Consider the following 23,536-nt stretch of genomic DNA (forward strand, 5'->3'; position numbering starts at 1 on the left):
AAGGAGCTGTGACGGTCTGACACACTCAGCACGCTCCCCGGGGAAGAACGGGGTTCCTATCAACGGTCAGCACCTAGCATGGTGCTCATGTTCAGGAGGGAATAAGAAAAGGGACATGAGAAGTTAGAAGTAAAAAATCATCCCTCATATAATTATCTCTTTTTCAAATGCTCTAATGGATCAACCCAAGTTTCTCCAGCCATTTTTCCAATAGAGATGTGGACCACTGTACCCATCTACTGTGGGTACAGTAACAGTAATGGTGGAGGTTATTGTGAGGATGATGATGGTTGAAAATAAGAGTACACCGCAGATACTATCTCACTCAGAAGGCAGGTTCTAAAGTTAGCATATAAAGTGAAAAATGCACAAGGTCAAGCCTATCCTTGAAAAACATCTCAGGAAGTCATCACATCGGGTATCAAAATTTTGTCTCTTATTAAGGCTTATTATACTTATGTAATAGCTTGTGTAAAATCCAGACTTCCCCAGTTGAACCTCTATGATGTATTTAACTTGCAATTATGGGTCATATTTTTTAAAATATACAAATTTAAACCCATATTTTCCATAAGATGCTCCCATTGGGAGCATGTTGGCACATAAACAAACTGAACAAAAGCAAATTCCATCTCCCCTCCCTCCTCCTTCATCAGGGTTCATAAGACAAGCAGGACTCTCTCCCTTGCCCTTTCTCTTTCTCTCTCTTTCCCACACAGACTAAATCCATACAAGTTAAACAGAAACATGATGAAACTTCTCTCTCCTTTTAAGGTTTTAATTTCCTTTCTCAACTTTCCACTTCTATTTCTTGTTCGATTTCCCTAAATTCTCATGGAAGGTACTGGACAGAGCTGCAGACAACTTTCTCCCATCCAGGACATACCTAAAATTGATACAAAAGGAGGGTCATAATAAGTCTTTCCTTGGTTACATGATTAATGCACTCCGAGGCCTAGGAAAAAGCCAGTAATTGGGGAGGTTTAAGAGTACGCTGGGTGAATTCATTGCTGTCAGAGACAATTCACCATTTCACTGACAGAGCCAGCAGCAGCCTTTCCGAGAGCAAGAACCAGCCATAAATCTAAATAGGAAACTATCTGAGTTTTGCTACCATGTCACATAAAATATCTCTTCTCAGAGGTGGAGGTATTTTTCAGAACTAAGTTAGAGCCACGGCTGTGAATAAAACCAGGCTTCTTCAAGAATGAGTAATAGAGACAACATTTTATCAGACTCTAAATTTGACCTTTCTTGGAAATTCTAATATCTAGCAAGAACTTGTCTTTGAGCTCATAAACATAATTTGTTTGGTTTTCTTCCAAATCTCCACTCAGCTCAGAGCGCAGGCAAGCGGGGCTGGGGGCCGGGGGGCGGGAAAGCAGTTCTTCCCCCTGGACAGAGGGTGCAACGGGGGGCCAGTGGGCTAGACTGTCCCACACGCGTGTCTGATCTGCCCCACACAGTGGTGGCCTAAAGTGAGTTCACAGAATATTTGAATTAACTGCTAATCTAAAAAGAACAAATGCTTTACCCAGAGAAAAAATGCAGACTTCCAGCTTCTCTTTGAAGAAATGGCATGATCTCGAAATACTGGGGTGGTATCACTTCCAGGCGACAATCGGCTGGAGCCCATGCGCCAGAGCAGGCACCCTCTAGTTTGCTGCAGTCTCCGCCACTCCTCGTGGTGTCCCAGACACCAAGGCCGAGTATCAATTACTGTCTTATGTAATAGCAGTTACAAAGGCAATCAAAGTTTTGGACCTACATGTCTACTATCCTAAGGGTGTGCCCACGCGCGCGTGTGTTGGGGGGTGGGCAGGGATAGAGATAGAGTGAGCCTTGCGTGGGGGTGGGGGGAGGGGGGGTGTGTGTGTGTGTGTGTGTGTGTGTGTGTGTTGGGGGGTGTTGGGGGAGAAACAGAGTGAAGTGAGCCCTGGTTCACACATTTGGGTCACCTGGTTGGCCCTTGTAAACATTTCAGTTTGGAATTACTACCTTAAAAGTTCAACTCTTTCATGAGGTCTGCCTTATTCGACTGAGCTGGTTATATCATTTGAAATGCTCTCCACCAGAAGGTTCCTTTAAATCCCAATACAACTGAAATTTCAGATGCAACGTTTTAATGATCTATGCACAAACAATACCACAATAAATAAGCTTAAAACAAAAATCACTTCCACTGCCTCGGGTGAGCACGTGGGCCCTCTCACTAAAAGACCACCGCAACAATTTGCCGTAACTGTTGACATTCTTCTCGGAGCTTTATCTGCTTTTCATTCAAAAACTTGGAAAAAGGACAACAGGCATAGTTACAGCCTATATAACATGTAACCCTCTGAGTGAGGACAGGTTTGCCTTCAATAAAGTAATCATGTAATTGTAAACAATTAAGTATCATTTGCCTTGCCACCCCATTTAGATAAAGTAATTTTTTCCTATTAAAAAAAATCTGACTTTTTAAAAGATTAAAGGTGGTTACTGCAATATTTTTGAGATGGGGGGGGAGAGAGAGAGAGAGAGAGAGAGAATGAACATGGCTTTTTTAGCCCAGCCGTGGAGCTAAAATGATCTGACTGTTGCAAGGACATTGTTCAGAATACTAGATGACTCAGGCAGCAACAGGCTTTCCATATTTAATACGAGTTTTCGGACAAGATTAAATTTGGGAACAGTATAAGGTCACGCGGTCAATATGCCAACCTTTTTTACATTTATTTTAATCTCATCTCCCAGCATTGTCACCAGGTCCTTGCCTTCTCTCCATCCCCGTAAATAAACCGTGTTGACTCTTGAACCCGTGCTCACTCTCGGCCTAATTGCCTTTCACGATTCACAATAACGAATTCACTTCCTCTCTCTCTACAGCAGCCCACACAGGCACCTCCCTTCCTTTCCTCCCGGCCCTGCTCATCTTCATGACACTCCCTAGGAGTCCGTCCATCTGTTCTTCCTCCCTGCCTTCCTTTTCCACAGTCACTTCACTCCTCTCCCCCAAGCCGGAGAGCGCCGACACCTTCCGCCTTCCAAACCCCGGAGCACGGCAGGCGAGCGGGTGCCTGCTTTTCCTCCCCCTCGCTCACTCCTCACACCCCAGCCACAGTGGCCGCCTTCAATTTCTGGGGCGAAGAGCATTTCCCTCCTCAGGACCTTCACACTGGCTATTCCCCTGCCAGGATGGGGGACTCCCAGCGGCTGTCTTAGGTTCCGCCCCTGTCAGCAGGACTTCCTCCAAGAGGGTGCCCTGCACTCTTAACTGCACTCATTTCCTCCTCCCCATTGTCACCTCTCTGTTCCTTTCCTTCTACGTGCTGTCACACTGTTGCTGCTTTGTTCTTTTTTATTGAGTTAGCTCTTCCCTGTCTCTCCCCCCACACACTCCCTGCAAGTAGATAGTCAGCTCAGCAAGGTCAGGGAGGGTGTCTCCCTTGCTCCCTGCCGGGGTTCCTGGTACGATGTCTAGCTCTTCAAACACTCAATAACGATTTGCTGATGAGCAAATGAGTGACTAGGAACCACTGAAGCAGGCCTCTTAGCTACAGAGTTCAAAACCAAGCATCACGGGGCCTGTGCTGGGAGAGAGTATAGAGACCTATGGCTGTAATTCGGAGTGGCCGCAGGGGTCTGAGGCCATGGCTTTTAAATGTTTCATATGCGTAATGAACACCTACTGCATTAAATGCCAGTTCGGTACCCTCCTTCAGAGATGCTGTTCTAAGGTAGGGCAAAAATATCTTAAACAAGACCCTGAGGATCATGACACATAGTTCGTGGAGCTCCTTTTGGAAAATACCTTTTTCCAAGGTTCAGATGGTGGTATAGAGTCCATTAGGTGGTGCCCTTTCCCAGGGATTTATTTGCACACCAAAAATTTACAGAAGAACCCAGGAGACTTCTCGGAGGAAGGGGTGAAGTAAACCCTTCAGGATTTAATGTCTGAATGAGAATGAGTTCATTTGACTGAGGTCAGAGGGTTACCACAGCTCCAAAGAAGAAGCCCCCCGCCAACCATGAGAAGACTGGATGCCAGGCCTGGGCACAGAATGGCTACTTCAGGTGACACCGATACCTGAAGAGCCGATCCCAAAGCCGGCCTCCCTGTAGATCTCAGCTGAAAGAGCTCGTCCTCAGAGCCTCATCTCAAATGCCTAAAGTGGAGTTTTTGTTTGTTGATCATTCCAATTGTGGGAAGCAATTAACTGAATGCAAAGTGAAATCTTTCTCCAAAGCCTGGGGAGGGATGGTGTGACCTGGTGTGGCCTCTGGGCTCCACCCGTTCTCGTGAGATACAGCTTGTCACCCTCGGCAGCAGGGTTCTCAGTGCGAGCATCTGGGCGTGATCTAGCATGAGAAAAATCAGGACCAGACTCCTCACGCATCTGAGCATGATTTAAAGTCAGCATAATTTGAGCTTTAAGAAAAATATGACCTTATTTTGTTGTTAGAGGTTGGTGAGGTCTGGGAACATTGGTAACACTGAGATTCATAAAATATTGACACTAGAAAGATTCAAAATGCACCTGATCGTTCTTGCCCCTGGGGAGACAGGAAAACTGAGGATCAAGAGCAAGGATAATACTGAGCCAACATCACACCGTGGAAAATCCAAAATTCACTGATTCATTCAATGTTTTAAATATTTTTTGAGCATCTACCGCAGGGCTAGCTCTTGTTGATAAATGTGTGAATTCAATTCACTAAACTTTTATAAATTTCCTACTATGAGCCTGTGACAGACAGGGGGCATATGAAATTAAATCGGACAGAGACTTATTCATCGTGCTGACTGTCTAGTAGAGAAGAGGCAGTTCTGTATAGAAAAGATTATTGTACAATGTGATAAATGCCATTCTTGATGAATGTATGCAGTGGGGTCACATCAGACACAGGTAAAAAGCCATTCCCTTATCTTACTATGATAACAAATCTAATAACATGTATCAGTTTAATTAAATAAGTTTATTTTTAAAAATGACTGGAATAAACCCTACAAACAAGCAGGAGCACTTTATAATCTGCCTCCTCGGTCATTGGGGAAATACAAAACAAATCCACAATGAGATATGACTACACACTTTTTAGAACTTCTAAACTTTAAAAGACTGGCTATATCAAGTATTGGAAAAGATGGCAAGGAGCTGGGACTCTCACACTCTGCTGACAGGATAGTCAAGTAGGAAAAGCACTTTGTAAAACAGTTTAAAAGACAGGTATACTCCATTCAGTTTTAAAAGTTACACATCTACTGTACAATCCAGCTACTAAACTGCTAAGTATTCATCCAAGAGAAAAGAAAACCAAGGTTCATATAAAGAACCAGGAATGTTCCCAGCATTTGTAATCATCAAGACAGGAAGCCACCCCCAAATTTATTTACAGGTGAATGGAGCCCCAAATGGTAATACAGCCACACAATGGCACACTGTTCAGCGATAAGGAGGCACGAACTACTGATATACACACAACAACATGGGTGAACCTCAAAACAACTACACTGAGTGAAAGGAGCCAGAAAAAGAGCACACATAATTGTATGACTCCATTTTATGGACAATTCTATAAAATACAAAGTAATCTATAGGGATGACTTGCAGATTCATGGTTGCCTTCAGAGAGGGTTGAGGCTCAGGGAGGGGCAGGAGGAGAGGGCTCAACGGAGCGACTTGGGGGTGATGAGTTCACAGGTTTAGTCATATGTCAAAGCTTATTAAATTATATACTTCCTCACTTATCAATAAAGTAAATCATACATTTATCAATAAAGCTGTTAAAAAGGAAAGAAAGAAAACAATAATACAAACCCTAAGTAAACAGAGAAAAAAAGCAAGAGGTTTGGAGCCACAGGACCCAGGGGTGAGCCCGCCATCACCTGCAGGCCCATGCGCCGGTCTCCAGGCTTTTCTTACCAAGCAAATGAGAGTGATACTTCTTCTGCTTATTTTTATGGGAGCTAATAGAGGAACAGCTGCAAAAAGACTTCATAAAATTTTAAAACATTATGCACTGGGTGGTGGCTGTCCTCACTGGCAGGCTGGTGAATTGACAGAGGCGGGAAATCCCGCCGAGGGCTGCTTACAGGAGAGGCCCCTGGGCGGCGAGAGGACCCAGGAAGCCGGGGCAAAGGAGGTGCCCTTGATGACAGATATTAGGATGGAAGGAAGGCACGGGAGAGAGCTGAAGGGGCAGCAAGGAGCCCGGGGAGCGGGGGTGCCGAAGAGCAAGGAAGGAACCCAGTAGATGAAGAAAAGGAGAGCAGAGAGCGGAGCCTGGGCCTGACGCCGAGGACACAGAACTGTTGGGGACAGGGGCTTGTGAATAGACTGCTTTCCTCACTGGGGCCAGATGGATTGATCTTTGTGACACTCAGCCACCCACCTCCCCACCTGCTCTTGGGAGACAGACAAACCCTCAGCTTGGCCACACCCACGGCCTGGCCCTGCCTACTCCCCAAGCTCAGCCTCTGCCGCTCTTTCCTGCATTCTGGCCCCTGCACCACCTGCAAACCTCTGCCCATGCATGAGATCTTATATCAGACATGGCTCCTCCAAGAAGGCCTGCCCTGGCCTCCCAAACTCAATCAGACGCTACTCTGACGCCCCCGCACAGCACCCGAAAGGCTCCTCCGGGGCCGTATCGTGGCTGCACTTAACACTTCTTAGTGTGGAGATCTGATGGGGCCTGTCTCCCAACAACTGCAACCTCTCTGAAGAAGGGAACTGCATCTAGTGTTGTTCCCCACTGCAATCTACACACCTACCACAGGTGCGAAAAAGGCGATGAGCAGAGGAATGAATCAGCCTCGTGAGAAACAGATTTTCTTGGAAACCTTAAGAATTAAAGAACCAATGATGTATAGTGTGTGAGACACTAATCTACAAGGCATAGTCTATAATGCCAGTGTTTTCATTATGGCCGTTTTATTTTTTAAGATTTTATTTATTTATTTTTAGAGAGGGGAAGAGAGGGAGAGAAACATCAACGAGTGGTTACCTTTTGACCGCCCCCTACCAGGCGCTGGCCCGCAACCCAGGCATGTGCCCAGATTGGGAATTGAAACAGCAACCCTTTGGTTGGCAGGTGGGCACTCAATCCACTGAACCACACCAGCCAGTGCTTATTATGTCCATGATATGCATGTGGACATCAAGGCTCAGAGAGGTAAAGTGACTTGCCAACTAATATCACACCGCCCATTAGTGGCAGACATAGGATCTTCAATTGTAAAAGGAAAGTTGATCCCTAAGGCCCCATCCAGCTCTTTTTCCAGTTTTATCATCTCCAAAATAAATTGGCTGGTGGATCCCCCAACAAGGCAGCCTCCATGGGCGGCCTGTGTTACCCTTTCAGACCGTCAAAGCGCCTGCCAACACGCTCTTCTACTTCCAGGCTAAGAGCTGAGAAGAATTACAATCCAACTGACTCCACAGCCTAAACGGAGTGCCCGTTTAGCTTACATCAGCAGTGCTGACATTAATATTTTGACATCAGTCTTCATCTGCTGTGCAGTCTCTCAGAGCCGTGTCCTCCCTGGGTGAGCCCGGGGCAGCCGGCCCCCAGGAGAGGGAAGGGTCAGGGGTGGCCCCAACTCCTGACGTCTAATGAATTGCCCTGCCAGATGGGAGGACGCTGCTCCAGGTGAGCTTCTCCTTTCAACTGCAAGGACGTCCCCACCCCTGATACTTGTGTCTCCAGCGGGGTGGTGTGAAAGTGAACTTTTCCCCATAATCAAAAGTATCTGGGCAGTTATCAGTCAGTGATTAGAACATGTATTAATAACTTATGGGGTCTACCAGCCCCCCAGCACCAACTGACACACCTCTTATCATGGCCATGGGCAGACTTGGCATTAGTCTGCTTTGGTATGTGCGGGGTGGGTGGGACAGGTAGGCAATGAAAGTTATTGAGGGCCTGCTGTGCGCCAGGTGCCTCTGCCTCACTGAATTCTCCTAATAATCCATCCAGGTAGATATCATCCCCATTTCATTGAGGATAAAACTGAGGCTCACAAAACAACTTACCCTAGGTCATACAGGTAATAACAGACAGGATTAGATTTAAACCATTTAATTTAATTTAATTTAATTTAGATTGCATGGGTTTAATCTGTATTTGGAACAAAAGACCTGACAAGTTTTACAGGGAAATAAATATTTGATTATATCTAGACATATATTTAAGGAATCACATTATTGTGAAGAATGCAATTAGACCAATGAGATTCAAAACATGATCCGCAGACTGAAGCCAGTCCATGAGCTGTTTGGTTACCAGCCTACTGAGGAAAGTACAGAAATAAAGAGAAAGCATTGGGAGACTTTAATAACAAGCTGACATGCATAACATCCAAGCATGCAATCATGTAATTCACTGTTCTTGTGTTTTAAAGGAGTATTAATCCATAATGGATAGGAAATAAAATTTGTAAATGGTCCTTCCCTACAGGTAGTTTTTCAATAGCACTGAATTCGATGAAATTGGGTCTGGGGGTATGGTATCATTTCAAAGGTACTTTCATCAGTATTATCTCAAGTTCAAGGGTAAGGGCTCTTAGAGGCTCACTGATGCCAGTCAAATTCCTGCTCATGCCCATTAGCTGGGTGATGTTGGGCAAAAAACTAAACCTCTCCTATCTATAGAGAGAGAAAATGATGGTGCTAACTGCCTAGAATTACTGTGAGAATCAAGTGGAATTATCTATGCACAGCGCTTAGCACAATGCTAGGCATACAATAAGCACTTAATAGATGCTAGCTGCTGCATTTCCATCATGTCTAGCTAAGTTGCTATCATACTGTCCTTACTTGCCTTTTATTGATGTTTATTCTGTCATTAGAATATATTCCTTTGGATTAAGCTAGTAGCCTAACTTTGAAATGTGAATACTACCGACCCCAAAGGAGTAAATTATTTAATCGTATCAGCTCAGTATATAGAGAGCAGGCAAAAGGAGGTTTATAGTGGTTTGTATGGAAAATAATACAATAATTAATAAATAATAATACCAGAATAAACTCTGTGTTTCACGTACTCACAACTGTAGACCTACCTTTGCCAAATGCTGTACATAATTAAGCGAGTGATAACTGGGGGAAGAGAAGAGGAGGATGGGAAAGACCCCAGGAGGTCTTGGAGTGGATGAAGGCCTGAGAGAGCTCATGAGCATGACCTGCGGACAAGAAACATGAAGGGATCTGGAAAAGCAGGACTCTGGAGGCAGGGAGGCAGGAAGTGAGCCTGCTGGCGATCTGGGAGAGCTATCTCCAGGAAGGTGGAGGAGAGGAGGCATATTCAAATTGGCAGCCCGCAGTATGCATAAATCAAGAGCAACATGTCTAGGTTTAAATTTTGTTTTTGCCCTTTAATACCTGTGACCCTTGACAAGTTATATCACCTTTCTGTGCCTCAATTTTTTTCAGTCCATAAAATGTTAATAATAATAGTTCCAACATCTCAGCATGCTTGCGAAAGGCCAATGAGAGTGTATGGATATAAATCGATAAGATATATCTTGGTGAGTGGCATCAATAAGAGCTATTGGGTATTTGCTAAAATTATTAATATTTTAGTAACAGAACATTCCAACCCTGGGCAGCTCCCTTGAAAATCCCTGCTATTGAGACTCCCCAATTGAGAGCATGAAGATGACTCAGCACAACCCAACATCACTGCTGAAAAACCTGCATGTGAAAGGTCAGTAAACCCAGGTCTGCATACAAATGCAAGACTCTTAAAAAATAAAAATCAGTTTTCCTAAAGCAGTCTCCTAATTAATCCCTAAAATCTCTTGGGGATTATGGCCTGAGACTTTGGGAGGCAAAGAATCTCATTTACCAAGAGCAGCAATGGGCACCGCCCGCCCTGGGCCTGCCCGGCTGCAACAGGCTCCAGCTTCCTCTCCCCACCCCGGGATTGCTCTGCAGCCACACGGCGGAACCAGGACGACCCCACCATTATTGCCCTGCAGAGACACATTGCAGATCGTGCTAAAAACAACCAAGGCTTCAGAGGAACTAAGGAATAAATCCTAGACTCTAGAAGAACCTCTTAGGTCCAACTCTACCTGGCAAACTGCAAGTATGGTGAATGAATAAGCCTGTCTGCCCAACCTTTTCCTTTAGAGAGGACCACACTCAAGGCCACTGGAGGCAAGTATTTATCTAACTTTTAACTGGGAAGGAATGAAAACTTCTAAGGAAACAAAGTATGATTTTATTTTAATTAGAAACTATTTTAAAAGAATGAAGGGCTGAAACTCCAATGCAGAAATTTCAGGCATCCTGTACAAAAAAAGGAAGATATTTTGGAGTGGGGTAGGAAAGAAGAGAGACTTACGACTGTATCTCAATCGATGCTACATAGACAATACTCTCCTTATAAAGTGGGCTCCAAAGTGGAATATGCGAGGTTGTCCTTGGCCCCAATTAGCCAAGGCTGGCACACCCCAACCCGGTCACTTGGTGACCTCTGCTGGTACCTCCTGGGTAATACACAAGTGGTGCAGGTGGTTCCTACGCCTCCTGAGAGAATATTTTGACCCAATTATGTATCTTTGGGCATTCACAGCCCAGATCTTGCTTTTTCTACCTACCATTCTCCAATACAAGGAAGCAATACTCCTTGGAGAAATGGTGCATTCTCAGGCTGGGGAGGGAGAAGACAGGGCGAGCCTGGAGCATCCTGCAGTGCCTGAAAGTAAGGATGTGCTCAAAAGGCTAAGGGTTGGACACGTGTCAAAGGGACACAGGATTCAACCTGAAACAGCTCTCGGTGGCCAAAACTGGAGTCACTGGAGGCAAAAGTAATGCAGTATTGGGTAATAACCCAAAGTATAAAATAAATATACATGAGTCCATAGTGATTTATACAAACCAAAATAAATGACCGAGTGACTAAATGAGTGGATCAATCAATCAATAATAAAAAGTGAGGGGAGTAAACTTGCTCTAAAAGGTGAAGCTTAATCCCACCCACATGCTGCCTTGAGTGTGGGCTGAATGCAGTGAGTTGGCTCCAGAGCAAAGAATACGGTGAGGGGGCTCTTCACCTCTGTGGCGTCGTTCCCCCAAAAGCCATAACCCTCTTCCAATGACCAAGCAAACAGCAAACATCATCCAGGCGCACACTGAGGGCTGCTTCACTCAACAGAAAACTGTCCAGTGCTCCTCTAAACGGTCAAGGTCAAGTAAAACAAGAACCAGAGGAGACTGGGAGACATGACAACTAAACATCGCGTGGTGCCCTGGCGTCTCTCCCAGAGTAAAGAAACAACGTTCGTGGATAAATCTGGTGACATTTGAATCGTCTTGACTCTAGTTGAAAGGTATGTGACAATGTTGGTTTCTTCATTTTGACAAATATACCACAGTAAGAGAAGATGCGAACATTAGGAGAATCTGGGTGAGGTATGCATGAGAACTCCATACTACCTTTGCAATTTTTCTGTAAATCTGATTATTATTCCAAAATTCTGTTTTAAATTATTTTTAAAAAGCCTTTGAGGAGGCTTACCCCAAGAGAGGTCAGCCCGTGCACTCCGAGAGATTTCTGAATGGACCACCAGATCACTCCCCAGGAGCCTGTCTGCGACCCAGGGTGAGGGCCTGGCCGGTGGACCGGCAACCTCACAGCAGGACAGCCCTGAGTTTACCACCCCCTGGGTAAGGGCCCTCCTAATCCACACGATGAAGACCAGGAGGTTCCCGTGCTCTTAGGTGGGCTCGCCCCACAATCCTTCCTGTAGAAAAGTACATTTTTCCACAAAGAGGCAAGGAGATAACACAAACAAATAACTTCTAGTTTTTGCTCAAATCACAGGGTCACCAGATAATCACAGGACACCCCGTAATATGAGTATCAGATTAACAGTGACATAGGATATGCAGTATTTGGGACATGCATATTTGGGACACTTAATTTTGGGACATACTTATACTAATATTTACTTGTTTATCTAATAGTCAAATCCAAGTGGCATCTGGTATTTTCATTTGTTAAACCTGTCAATTCTCAAATGTTATCATATCAATGAAGCTCATCTTGACTGCTCCTCTTTAAAATTGCAACCTACCCCTCCTACATACCCTGTTCTTCTTTTCTTCCTTGATACACACACTCACGTGTCATATGGTTGATCTTTTTATCATATGTCCCCTTTGCCTTCTGTCTCCCTACGCTGTGATGGGGACTTCCTGAAGGAAGGGGTTGTTCATAGATCCCTAGTACACTGGGGGCACACAGGAGCTGCTCAAGAAATACTTGTCGAATAAATGAATACCTGACGGGAGTAAGATTTATTGAGCTTCCAGGTCATAGCAAGCATGGTGACAGGTGCTTGGGGTACTCACGATAACCCTGAGCAGCAAACACTCTCTCTTTTTCACAGTCAACACTCAGAGGTTTGGTATTGTGCGCAAGGTCACACAGCTAGTAAGTGACAGTATCAGGATAGGAATCCAGATCTGCCGACTGGGTGAGTCATCTCTTTCTGCTGTGCCAGGTGCCAGGCAGCTCTTGTCAAAAGGAAATTTTTTACATAATTGTTTCTGGTGAGGATTTATAGAAGAGTTCCATTTGGTGTGTGAAGCATATTTAACTCGGGAATACGATCCTCTGATGATGGTGCTAGGTTTGCACTAAATGGTATTTGCAGAGGCCCGGGGGCCGCTCCCCACAGCTCTGTGGGCCCCCGGCCTTCACCAAAGCCACCTCTAGTCACCTGCCTCCTCGTGCCCTTCAAAGCACACATTTGCGAAATTGTTTCAAGATGTCTCCAAGGTACAGTTTTGTTTTATACTGTCAGCCCAAACCATTTCATGTTAATTTCCTACAACCTACTCCAGTGTCAGCTTTCCTCATCGTTGATATTTATTTCCCAGCTAAATGTGCATTTATTTGTTGACATGTTTATTAAATTAGACTGTAATAAATCTGTCTGTGCTTATATCTAGCTCCCCTTTGTGCTCAAGAATTCAAAGTTAAGTTGATGTGTTTATTAACTATGTGACCAATTGTCATGAGCAAGGGGTGAAGCGTAGGCGCTGTGTTTTTAACCATGGGAGGCAGATCCCCAAAAGCCCCTTCATGGTGTTTTAGCACATTCTGAGGACTGGGGTTGGTTCTGATGCCTGCACAATTTGGACAAACACCTCCAAGAAGACATCTTTCTCTGTCCCATTAGTTACCGAGAACTTGGAAAGCGGGATGGGTTGCCAAGAGAAACCTTGATGGGTGAATAAGGAGCCTGGGAATAATCTCAGTCTCCTGGTGCCTCATCAGCAAGTGCAATCAAATGATTAGGAACTCAGGCTTGGGAGTCAGGCAGCAAGAGCTTGCATCCCAGCCTGCCGGCTTGCTGTCTGTCTAACTCTGGGCAAGTTACTTAACCTCTCTAAGCCTGAAATGTCTCATTTATAAAATGAGGGTAATTATGATACCAACTGCATAGAGTCATTATAAAGATGAAATAAGATGATGCGCATATAGGCCTACTATTGTCACGGCTCCAAAAATAGGGCCTGACGGCAATTACGATTGCCTTGCTTCGCTCCAGACCCCTGTGCCTCAGCCTGGATCCTGCTTCCACTCCCGTTCTGCGCAATGTCTGTCTGCCCTGAGTTGCCTGTGTGGGAGCCGTGGGTCAGAACTGTGACTGAGCCAAGTCAGACCGCAATGCCTTCCTTCACCGGCAGGCCAAGGCCATGGTGCTCCCGGGGCACCTCAGGACCCCAGCCGCCAGCAGCACTGAGGATTGGAGCAATCCCAAACTGAAGCGAAAGGGCCTCTCTTGGAGGCCTCAGTGAGTTTGCCAGAGCTGCACCGGCTTGGGCAAGCTGGCTTAATTTCCCAGAGACTCAGTGTGCCAATCCATAAAATGGGGTCAGTATCTTACCAGCCCACTGCCTCCCCTTAATTGCTTAGTAAGCTGCAAAGGATTGGACAGATGTTTCTGAATATCTTTTATAGCAGCCTAGGCTTTATGGGACATGAGGGAGGAGAAGCTTTTACAGAACCTAAATTTAGGGAAGAAGTGAAGAAGGTAATAACAACATGTGGTAGCAGACTATGGTTCTTAGGGGTATAAAAACCATGGGGAACTTACAGACTTACATATCACATTGCTAGAACATTTGCAAATCTGGCCTAGGATGAAAAACACAGTTTTATGTGATTGGCTCCCAGGAGTATAGTTTTGCTATTATTTGCTACTAACTAAAAAATATAATGCACGATCATAAGTTATACAAAATTAATGCAGCTAGAGAAGCATGTTATTGCCCCATCAAATGACCCATATTATCCCACCTAGTTCCAACAGTGAGGATGTGATCAATGTAATAAAAGATTAGCTTCCTTAGATATAACTGACATCTGAGTCATTGCTCAGCAAATTACCTGCTAAACAACACCTGTGCCAGCATTACCTCCTGAAATCTAACCTGTATGTAAGATTCCTGTAAGGTAAGTGTGAATGAAAGGAAACTAGGCTGAAAAGCTCTAAGAAACAGCATAACACATCAGTAAAAACGCTGGAATGCAACTACATACCTCTCTCCTCCTGGAACAGGAACAGCCACTAGCACCATTTACTGAGCATCTACTCTTTGCCTGGCTCTTTACATACAATATTTTATTTATTTCATTTAATAGACCCCTCTTATACACTGGTTCTCAAAATTTAGCCTGCATTAGAAGCACTGGGGGCTTGTTAAAACACAGACTGCGTACTTCCACTCCGGAGTTTCTGATTGGCTCAGGCCATACAGTTTGGACTTTGAAAAGTTGATGATGCTGATACTGCTGGTTCAGGCGCCACACTTTGGAAACCCAGCTCAGCGAGGCAGGCACTGATACCGCTGCTTGACAGACCCAGACCCGGAGCCTAGAGAGATGACAGGATGTGCCTGAGGTTTTACACCATGAGAACCAGATCCAACCCAGGTCTGTCCGGGCTCAAGTCCAAGGCCTTTGCCCACACAGACATGGGGAAAGGGAAAGGACAAGGAAAGGGAAGAATCCTACTCTGAAATGACTGGTATCTTTCCCAGAAAAAAATAATGAAGACGAAACCCTGGATTCACGGTCAGAAGCTTTGCTCCATGGGACCTCATGCAAGCCCTGAGCCTCAGATTTCCCATCATGAAAGGGATGCAGAAGTTGTTGTGAAGTTATTGTAATGATCAAATATTACACAATACCTGTGAGACGGGAAAGTGTTTTCAGATATCCAAAGCGTTGCACACATGTAAAGGATGACTATAACAAATGAAATAAATGAAAAGGTCAAGATCTTGATTGAGAGGGTTTCCGACTCTGCAGCTGTTTACAGAGGTGGCCCTCCTGCAGAGGGGAAACGGCACGGGGCTCAGGAGCAGAAAACCGAGCATGAGACCCACATCCTCCAGTTAATGTCTGTGGGACTTTGAATCTATCCCTGTGGACAGGAGCTCCTCCTATGGGAAATGGACACCACCCCCAAGTACTTCAGAAAGTCTGGGAAAACTTCACTGAGCTAGGAAATGCAAAAAATACTTTATAAACGACACAAAAAAAAAACCCCACAATATAAGAAAATATCTTCAGCAATATCACAAATACTACTTTTTAAAGAACCAATGGAAAAGTGCTTTACCTTACCTTTTTTTCTTTCTTTTAACTTTTTTTTCCCCTTCACTTTAACTCTGCTCACAATCCATTATGATTTATACATTAAAAGCGAACTACCCAATGAACATATCCAATGAATTAATGTGCCTGGCACTGACAGGAGGGACCCTTTTGAATTAGTTTACCTCTTAAAATAAAAGCCATACTCCTTACCAAGACTTGTAGCCCCACGTGGCAGGCTCTGCCCGCTTCCTAGTCTCATTTCCAACCTCCCTCTCCTTGCCTCAGGCAACCTACTTACCTTCGTCTGTTCGAGCTGCCATAACAAAAATATTGTACCATAAACGAAGGGGCTTCTAAAGAACAAATATTAGCATCTCATAGTTCTGGAGGCTGAGAAGTCCGTGGCCATAGTGCCCCCAGACTCCATGTCTGGCGGGGACCTGCTTCCTCGCTGAGAGCTGTGTATTCGCTGTGTCCTTGCTCAGCAGAAGAGACAAAGGAGCTTTCCGGGGCCTTTTCTATAAGAGCGCTAATCCCAGCCAGGAGGGCTCCGCTCTCATGACCTAATCAACTCCCAAAAGCCCCATCCTCCAATACTGCTGCACTGGGGATTAAGATTCAACCTGAACGTGTGGGGCAGGCGGCGGGGTGGGGATAACACACTGTCCATTGTACTGTCCTTCTTTATATTTGCTTTTCCAACTCGCCACATGTGTTGCCAGGGTCTTCACGTGTCCCATTTTCCCAGGCCTGCGGCACCCTTCCCCAGAGGCCCGCTACCCTGCTTCTTCCGCATCACGCAGCCTCAGCTCAGTGCTCACTCCCCTGGGAAGGCCCTCCCAGAGTACTCGAAGGCTACGATAGCACCAGAACCCACCTCTCCGTGCTACGTCATCCATTCCGGTCTCTTCTTGCCACTCTGTGTGATCCAGATCAGTGGTTCTCAGTCACGGCAATACTGCCAGCTGAGGAGGTGTTTGGAAATATGTAAGCACAGTTTTGATGGACATGATGAGAGGCCATGACTGGTCTTCAGTGGACAGGGCTAAAGGATGCTAAGTGTCCCACAACATCTAAGAGTCCGAACAATGATAACCTTGTCACCCAAAATGCCGATAGCATCCCTGTTGAGAAATACTAGTTTGCTGCCTTATTATGTGTTGCCCCATTTGAAATGTAAGTTCCTCTATTAGTCTCCTATTGCTGTTACGACAGGTTGACACAAACTTAGGGCTTAAACACAACACAACTCCATTCTCTGATAGTTCTGGAAGTCAAAAGGCTAAAATCAGGGCATCAACAAGGCTGCATTCCTTCTGGAGGCTTCATGGACGAACCTATTCCCTTGCCTTTTCAGTGTCGAGAAGCCACATTCATTCCTTGACGCATAGCCCCTTCCTGCCATCATTTCATTCTATTGTTTCCATTGTCACACCTCCTGCTAATGATTCTTCGTCTCTGTCTCCCTCTTATATGCACGCTTGTAATTACATCCCGCCCACCGCATAATGCAGTGTCATGTTGGCTCAAGAGCCTTAACATGTAACACCTGCTAAGTCCCCTTTGCTCCATAAGGTAACATTCACAAATTCCAGGGATGACGATACAACTCGGGGGCCCATTATTCATCCTACAACAGCTCCAAACAAGCAGGGACCCTGTCTGTCTTGTTCAATGTTATAGGCCCAGAACCTAGTGCAGACCCCGGTGCATGATGGGTATATACTCAGAAAATATCAGACACTGGATGAGTGAATGTCAAGTGTGTTGTTTACTGCAGCCTGGTAAACACGTCTGGGGGTGATCACTCATGCGAATAATGCCACAGAAAATAAAGCTACTTTTTAGAACAATGCTGTTGCCCCAATTGGAATATGAATGTATTCATGTTGAAAACTCCTTTGCAAGCCAAATTCTTACTCGAAATCAGTATTATGACTTTGTCAGCATTTGCCCCAACCCTGAACTTTCAGAGTAAATCTTCCCCTGAGATACCCGCAGCCATAAATCTTTCCACTGGCTGTTTTCACAAGAAATTGCATCTAAGTGAGGAAAGGGAGTCAATCCTAAGTGCTCACTCTTATAACTAAATAATGCCTTGCTTTAAAATAACACAACCGACATGAGTTTGTCAGGTAGTTGCTGTATAGGCCTTCCCCTGAGGAGTGTAACTGTATAGTGCAGCTTATTCAGAAAGGCCAGCATGGAACCTAAATGGCAAACCAGAATATTTGCAAGTTGTGTCCTTTGAAAAATTTCCTTGGCACAAGCCACGAACAGTATGACATGCCATAAATCTCCTAAGGCCAGGCCGACACACACGATTTCCTAGCCCAGCCTTTGCACCTTGCGGGGCTTTGATGCTTGCCTCTTATGTCTTTCGCGCTCAAAGGGGTCGGGGTCTCCACCTCACAGAAGATCAGAGGCTCAGAGAGGAAGACCGATGAGACAGTGGGGGCAGCGGCAGGACCGAAAATCAGAACTCCCGGCTTTCTGGCCGGGGCTTCCTTTGCACCCCCCAGCAGTCCATCCGGGCTCCCTCCAGAACAGGAGCCTCTGAGCCCACGGGAACGTCAGTGTAGGACCCTTTGCTGGCAGGGAATCTGCAAAACCCCACTGCAGAACTCCATTATGGGGGAGATCTCTGTGCGTCAGGATTCCCAGACCCAGCCCAGGAAGGGGCACCGCGCCCGCCCCACATCACCCTAACCCAAACCTATCAGGCCCGCCTTAGTAGCTGGTAAAAGGAACGTGCAGCGGGAGGGGGAGGAGGATACAGAAAGAGAGATGGGGAGACTCTAAGCGAATCACTGTCTTTATCAACCACCACATGTATCAAAGGGAAATTCTCATTTATAGAGAAGATTACATTTGCTGCTAACTTCAGGCAGGGCTTCTGACAAGCCGTGGAAGGAATTACTCTTTTTTATGGAAATCCAATCTAGTTTGATGCTGGGAGGCAAGGCTCCATCTAAAATGATAAGTGACAGGCTCAGGAATGCGTCAGGTACCTGCTCAGGCAAACAGAGTGGAACTCACACCCTTTTCCGCGGGAGCCCTGGATGGTCAGCCCTCCTGCTGTCACCATGGAAGCAGGGGGAAATCGTTAATGCTTTTGCAGACACTTCAGCGTAGGGGCTGGGAAATAGCCTCCTCAAATTGTGTGTTGTAGACCCTTCGCGGGTAATTCAGACCAGCGCGCTCGGCTGATGGACGCTGCAGAGGGATGGGGGCTGGGAGGACTGTCTCGTAAGGCCGGCCGTGGGAATACAACACTTGGCCCTCTTCTGGGCAGCAGAGGCCCAGAGGAGAAAGCACGCCTATGAGTCGGGGCCCCAGCTCTGTGTCCTCACCGGGGCATGCCCTGTGGCTCTTAACCTTAGAAAACAGGTTCTCTCCCCACACCCCGGCCCCAGAGTGCATTGCCTCGTCAAGGGAGATGGGGTAGGCTACGGAGCTATCGCCGTGTTGTCTTCCCAGGACACGCTCTTTTCCCCTTTGCTTGGGTAACATTCTCCCTTTTCTCTCAGAGAATTCCGTTCCATCTCCATGGGCTCTAGTGGTCCTCTACACACACTGACCCTTGGCCTGGGAAATGCACAAGAGGCAAAGGCTGGGTAAACCAGTGTTCCACTCCCTGGGCACAGAGGAATCCAGGAAAAGGAGCCTAGTGAAGCCAGCGAAGCAGCCTCTTTTCTAAATCTGGCTCTGCCACTTGCTAGCTGTGTGAACTCAGACAGCTTACATAACTTCTTGAAGTCTCAGTTTTCTTAGTAGAGATAATAATAGTGGCCACCTCAGAGAATTGTGTGACTTAATGCAAGAATGAGTATAAGGCCAGGAGCACAAAATAAATATCCAATAACCGTTAGCTATGTAACTTGCTATTATTATTTTCTGGCATTGTCATGCAGATATAGACAGAAAACTCTTCTATCTTCTGCTGAAACGGGCTATGTGAAGTTGCTTCCCTGGAAGCAAGGGGGAAGCCATCCGCAACAGGAGAGAACAAAGGCAGACCCAGAAAAGCAAAGCTGAGCGATGGTAACAGATGCCTGGTGACTCTGTCTGAATGGCTTGATCCGGCCAGACCTGAAGCCTACCTCTGAAAATGCCCGTAACATGTGCTGATGAGTGCTCCTTTTGTCCTAGAGTCAGTGTGAACTGGGTTTCCTTCACCTTCAAATGAATACAAGGGGATCGGATTAAGCAGTTTCTAAAGTGTTTTGTCATGTCTGACATGTTTGGCCCCATCATTTTATACTAGTTATTCATTACACATTTAGGGCTATCTAAAATGTAAAGGAGATGTTTCCTGACCAAGAAGATGGTATTGAGGTATCTTCATTAAAATAAAACTGCCCACAGATGCCTAAAGTAGAAAACATTTAAGGGAATGACTGGGATTAGTGAGAGAGAAAAAAGCCAATATGAAGAAATGGCCCTAACCGCCGAGCAAGAACAACTTGAAAGCTGCCCAAATGCCCACTGACAGGAGAATGGATAAATGCGCAGCGTTATCCTCACTCGACAGGATATTACCTGGCAGTCAATACACGCGCAGTACAGTTACTTATACCCGGATGGGTGAATCTTAGCAATACAAGAATTTTTATTGAATTTTTATCAGTAAGAAGAAAGAAAAACTATACAAGATTATATACACTATGATACCATCTTTATAAATAAACCATAATTAAATATTACACACTTTAAGAAAGCACAGAGATGTGATAGAAAGAGGAAGGAAGAAAGAAAAGATAGAGCGGGAGAGAGAGAAGTAAGAAAGGAAAGATCAACTCAGGACGAGGACAGATTTTTCTTTGGATGAAGAAAAGAAGAGTGAAGAATCTCAAGGCTAGATGTCAGTTATTGTCGATATTCTGATTTCCGAAGGAGTACCAATATAAAGAGTGCTTTGTGAGCCAAGGATTGGGATTAATTCAATGGCCCTAGGTTTTAAAAGAAAAAATACCTCAGAAAGAGTATTTGAGATGGAGGAAAGGGAAATTTTGAAAGCCCTTTGTGCCCGGTCTCTCCCCCACCCCCACCCACTGCCCTTGGTTGGAAGCTGTGTGCGTACGCACATGTGCGCATTTATGATGAGTGGAAGGAAGTCTGAGTCATAGCGCAAGTTCAGAGAAGTCATAGAGAACAATCGTTTAGGACATTTTAGGCCAGAAGGACTTAGTTTTTGTCCCATGCTACAGTGAGCCAAGGAGAGCATTTCAGCAGAAGAGAAGGATGCTCATACTTAAATCGTAAAGGGTCACCTTGGCTGCAGAAGGAAGAGTAGACTGGAGGGCAGGGATGCACCAGGAATGGCAGCCAAGAAAGGAGGGGAGGGCTTCTGCCTCTCACCTAGAGAGAGAGACCTTGGTACCTCCAGGACCAGGGGGCAGCAGCAGCTGGTGATGCAGAGGACAGGATGAACCTAAGACAATGTCTGGAGATAGAGACTATATCTTTCTAAATTCCCCACTTTTCTAACACACCCCCCCCCCCCCACAAAAAGGCATTTATCCATAATTCTCTAAATGACAAATTTACACTCTCACCATTAGACATTCAAACAGATCCACTGGACCAGGGGCATGCATGTCACCAGAAGCCCTCACCGAAGAGGTAGTCTCTGAAAACTTAGTCTAGTGATACTAGTGGTGACGGCCTCGCACACCATCATTGTGACTGGGAAAGAAGTGACCCATGTACTCAGCAGGAAGGAAAATAAGTGACCTCCCCACTAGTCTACCCTCAAGTTTATGACTTGAAAACCTAGACCACAGGAAGTGTTTAAAAAATTATCCAAAAACGACCAATGATTTTGATCACCCTCGCCTGGGTAAGAAGGCAAGCCTCGTCACCCCTGCCTCTAACAAAAGGCCTGGGACACCTAACAGTTTTAATATTCTATTCGTGTGTGTGTGTGTGTGTGTGTGTGTGTGTGTGTGTGACAATTAAATAAGACCTTGATGAATTTGGAGGAAAAAACACCCAGCACAGTGATTATGAGTACTAATCAGAAAGCAAAATAGTGGCTTTGATGAATCTGTGCCTGGTTTGTCCCTTAATTAATTGAATGGCTGCTATTATACTTGGTGATTGATTGGTTGAAATAGACCATTAAAATCTGATACAGTCTGGGTCCTTTATTCAGAAGAGCCTTCCAAAGATGAGAAGTGAGTGGAAAATGGGGGGTGAAAGGCATAAATTTTTTCTATTTTTATTTTTGCTGTTGGATGCAGAAGGAATTCTTTGAGCAAGGTTGTGCACATGTCTTCATCCAAGCACAAGGTAACCTGTATAACTCTGGGGACATTCATTTTGGAGGTGGCGAACAACTTGTTCCCTTTGCCAAATGAAAGACCCTCCCAGCCTGTCCTGAACGCTTGCTGTGCCCACATGCATGCACGCGAGCGTGACGCAGCCATGTCAAGTGGCCATGCAAAGTGCCGGGCGCGGGACTGCCCCCCCGCCCGACTTTATACCTGGCTGTCCACCTAAAATATTAGCAGGAGAACATGTCCGCAAAAGACAGCATGCAGGGTGTATTTCCTCCCTCAAATTTCTTAATTTTTTGGTAACCTTAACTCCTTTCTTCCTATAAAATCTTGTGACGTTGATCAAGATATCAGATGGCAGCCGCCAAGCTCAGGGTTTTTCCCTGCTGCTCAAGAAGCACACCTTCCTTCCTGGGTAGCAGCAGTTGTACACACGCTTAGACTGATCAAAGTGTAACTTCCCAGGGACCATTCTGAAGAACTGTAAATCTGACTCAAAGCAGGAAACCATTAGTCACCCATGTCAGGGACCCTACATCAGTGTGTCAGCTCCTCATGAGAGCTCAGCCTCTGAATTCTATTTTGACACCTGTATCCTATGCCCAAATATGACACCTATTTTTGACTCTGCAGCAGGTGATAAGAAGAAAGGAGAGACTGACTGTTAGTCAAGTTGTTGTCCATTCCTAGTGATGCAGAGGAAATTCCTGCTATCATAATTAAACTTGTATTTCAGAACAATGAATACCTGTGAATTTATGTGATGATGGAATTAAGGTAATTACTTTTGTTCTTCAACTAGCTCACACTGATGATGCCAGTGGTAATGACTAGGAAAATCCAGACCAAATATCCGATTGCTCAGGTGCTATAAATAAAATTTTATGCAAAGCATACAATTGCTTTGACTTTTGAAATAGGAAAGATGCATCATTAATGCCAACTTATTCAGGGGCAAAATGCAGGAAAGAACAGGTAACCTTCCTATCAAGCCTGGAAATGTCCTAATCTCTTGACTAAAAATGGGCTTGCTAGATGGAAGAACACTCCTGTCTGCTATTGGACATAGTGGCTCCCTCTGAAAATGTCTGTCCTAAGGTAGATTCGTAGATTCATACTTAGGAAAAAGACAAAAAGAAAAGTCATTTGGTGATTTGGGGTTTGGTTTTTTGTTGGGTTTTTTTTTTTTTTTTTTTGGAACGGCTTACTGGTCATCGCCCCACCCTGCACAGCACTGGACCGTGCGTTTCCTGCCCCACGTCCGGCCGGCTCTGCCCCTCCGGGCCCCTGGTCTGGATTAGCACAGTGCGCGATGCCCCTACGACCTTGACAAGTGGGATGAGAGAGCAGCGAACATTTTATAACCTGGCTTCCTTTAAAACCATGTCTAGGTGGAAATCTGAGTGTTGGATGTTGTCAAACACCCACCTCTGTCTGAAGAACCATCCCCACTACTTGACACGACTCAGATGCCATTCTCTCAACAGACATAATCGTTCCTCCCTCTGAGGGTTCATTCTTCATTCCTTTGTGCTATCAGATGACAGATACTAAGTTTAACACCATCTCACAGCTTTTTGCCTCCTTACCTTACTCCTCTCTGCTAGAGTACAGGCACCCAGAGGGCCTCACCTATCTGTAATTAATCT

This window comes from Pteronotus mesoamericanus, unplaced genomic scaffold, assembly GCF_021234165.1.
Source record: "Pteronotus mesoamericanus isolate MK-2021 breed Mesoamerican mustached bat unplaced genomic scaffold, CSHL_Meso_final contig_2, whole genome shotgun sequence".
Taxonomy (NCBI): Eukaryota; Metazoa; Chordata; class Mammalia; order Chiroptera; family Mormoopidae; genus Pteronotus; species Pteronotus mesoamericanus.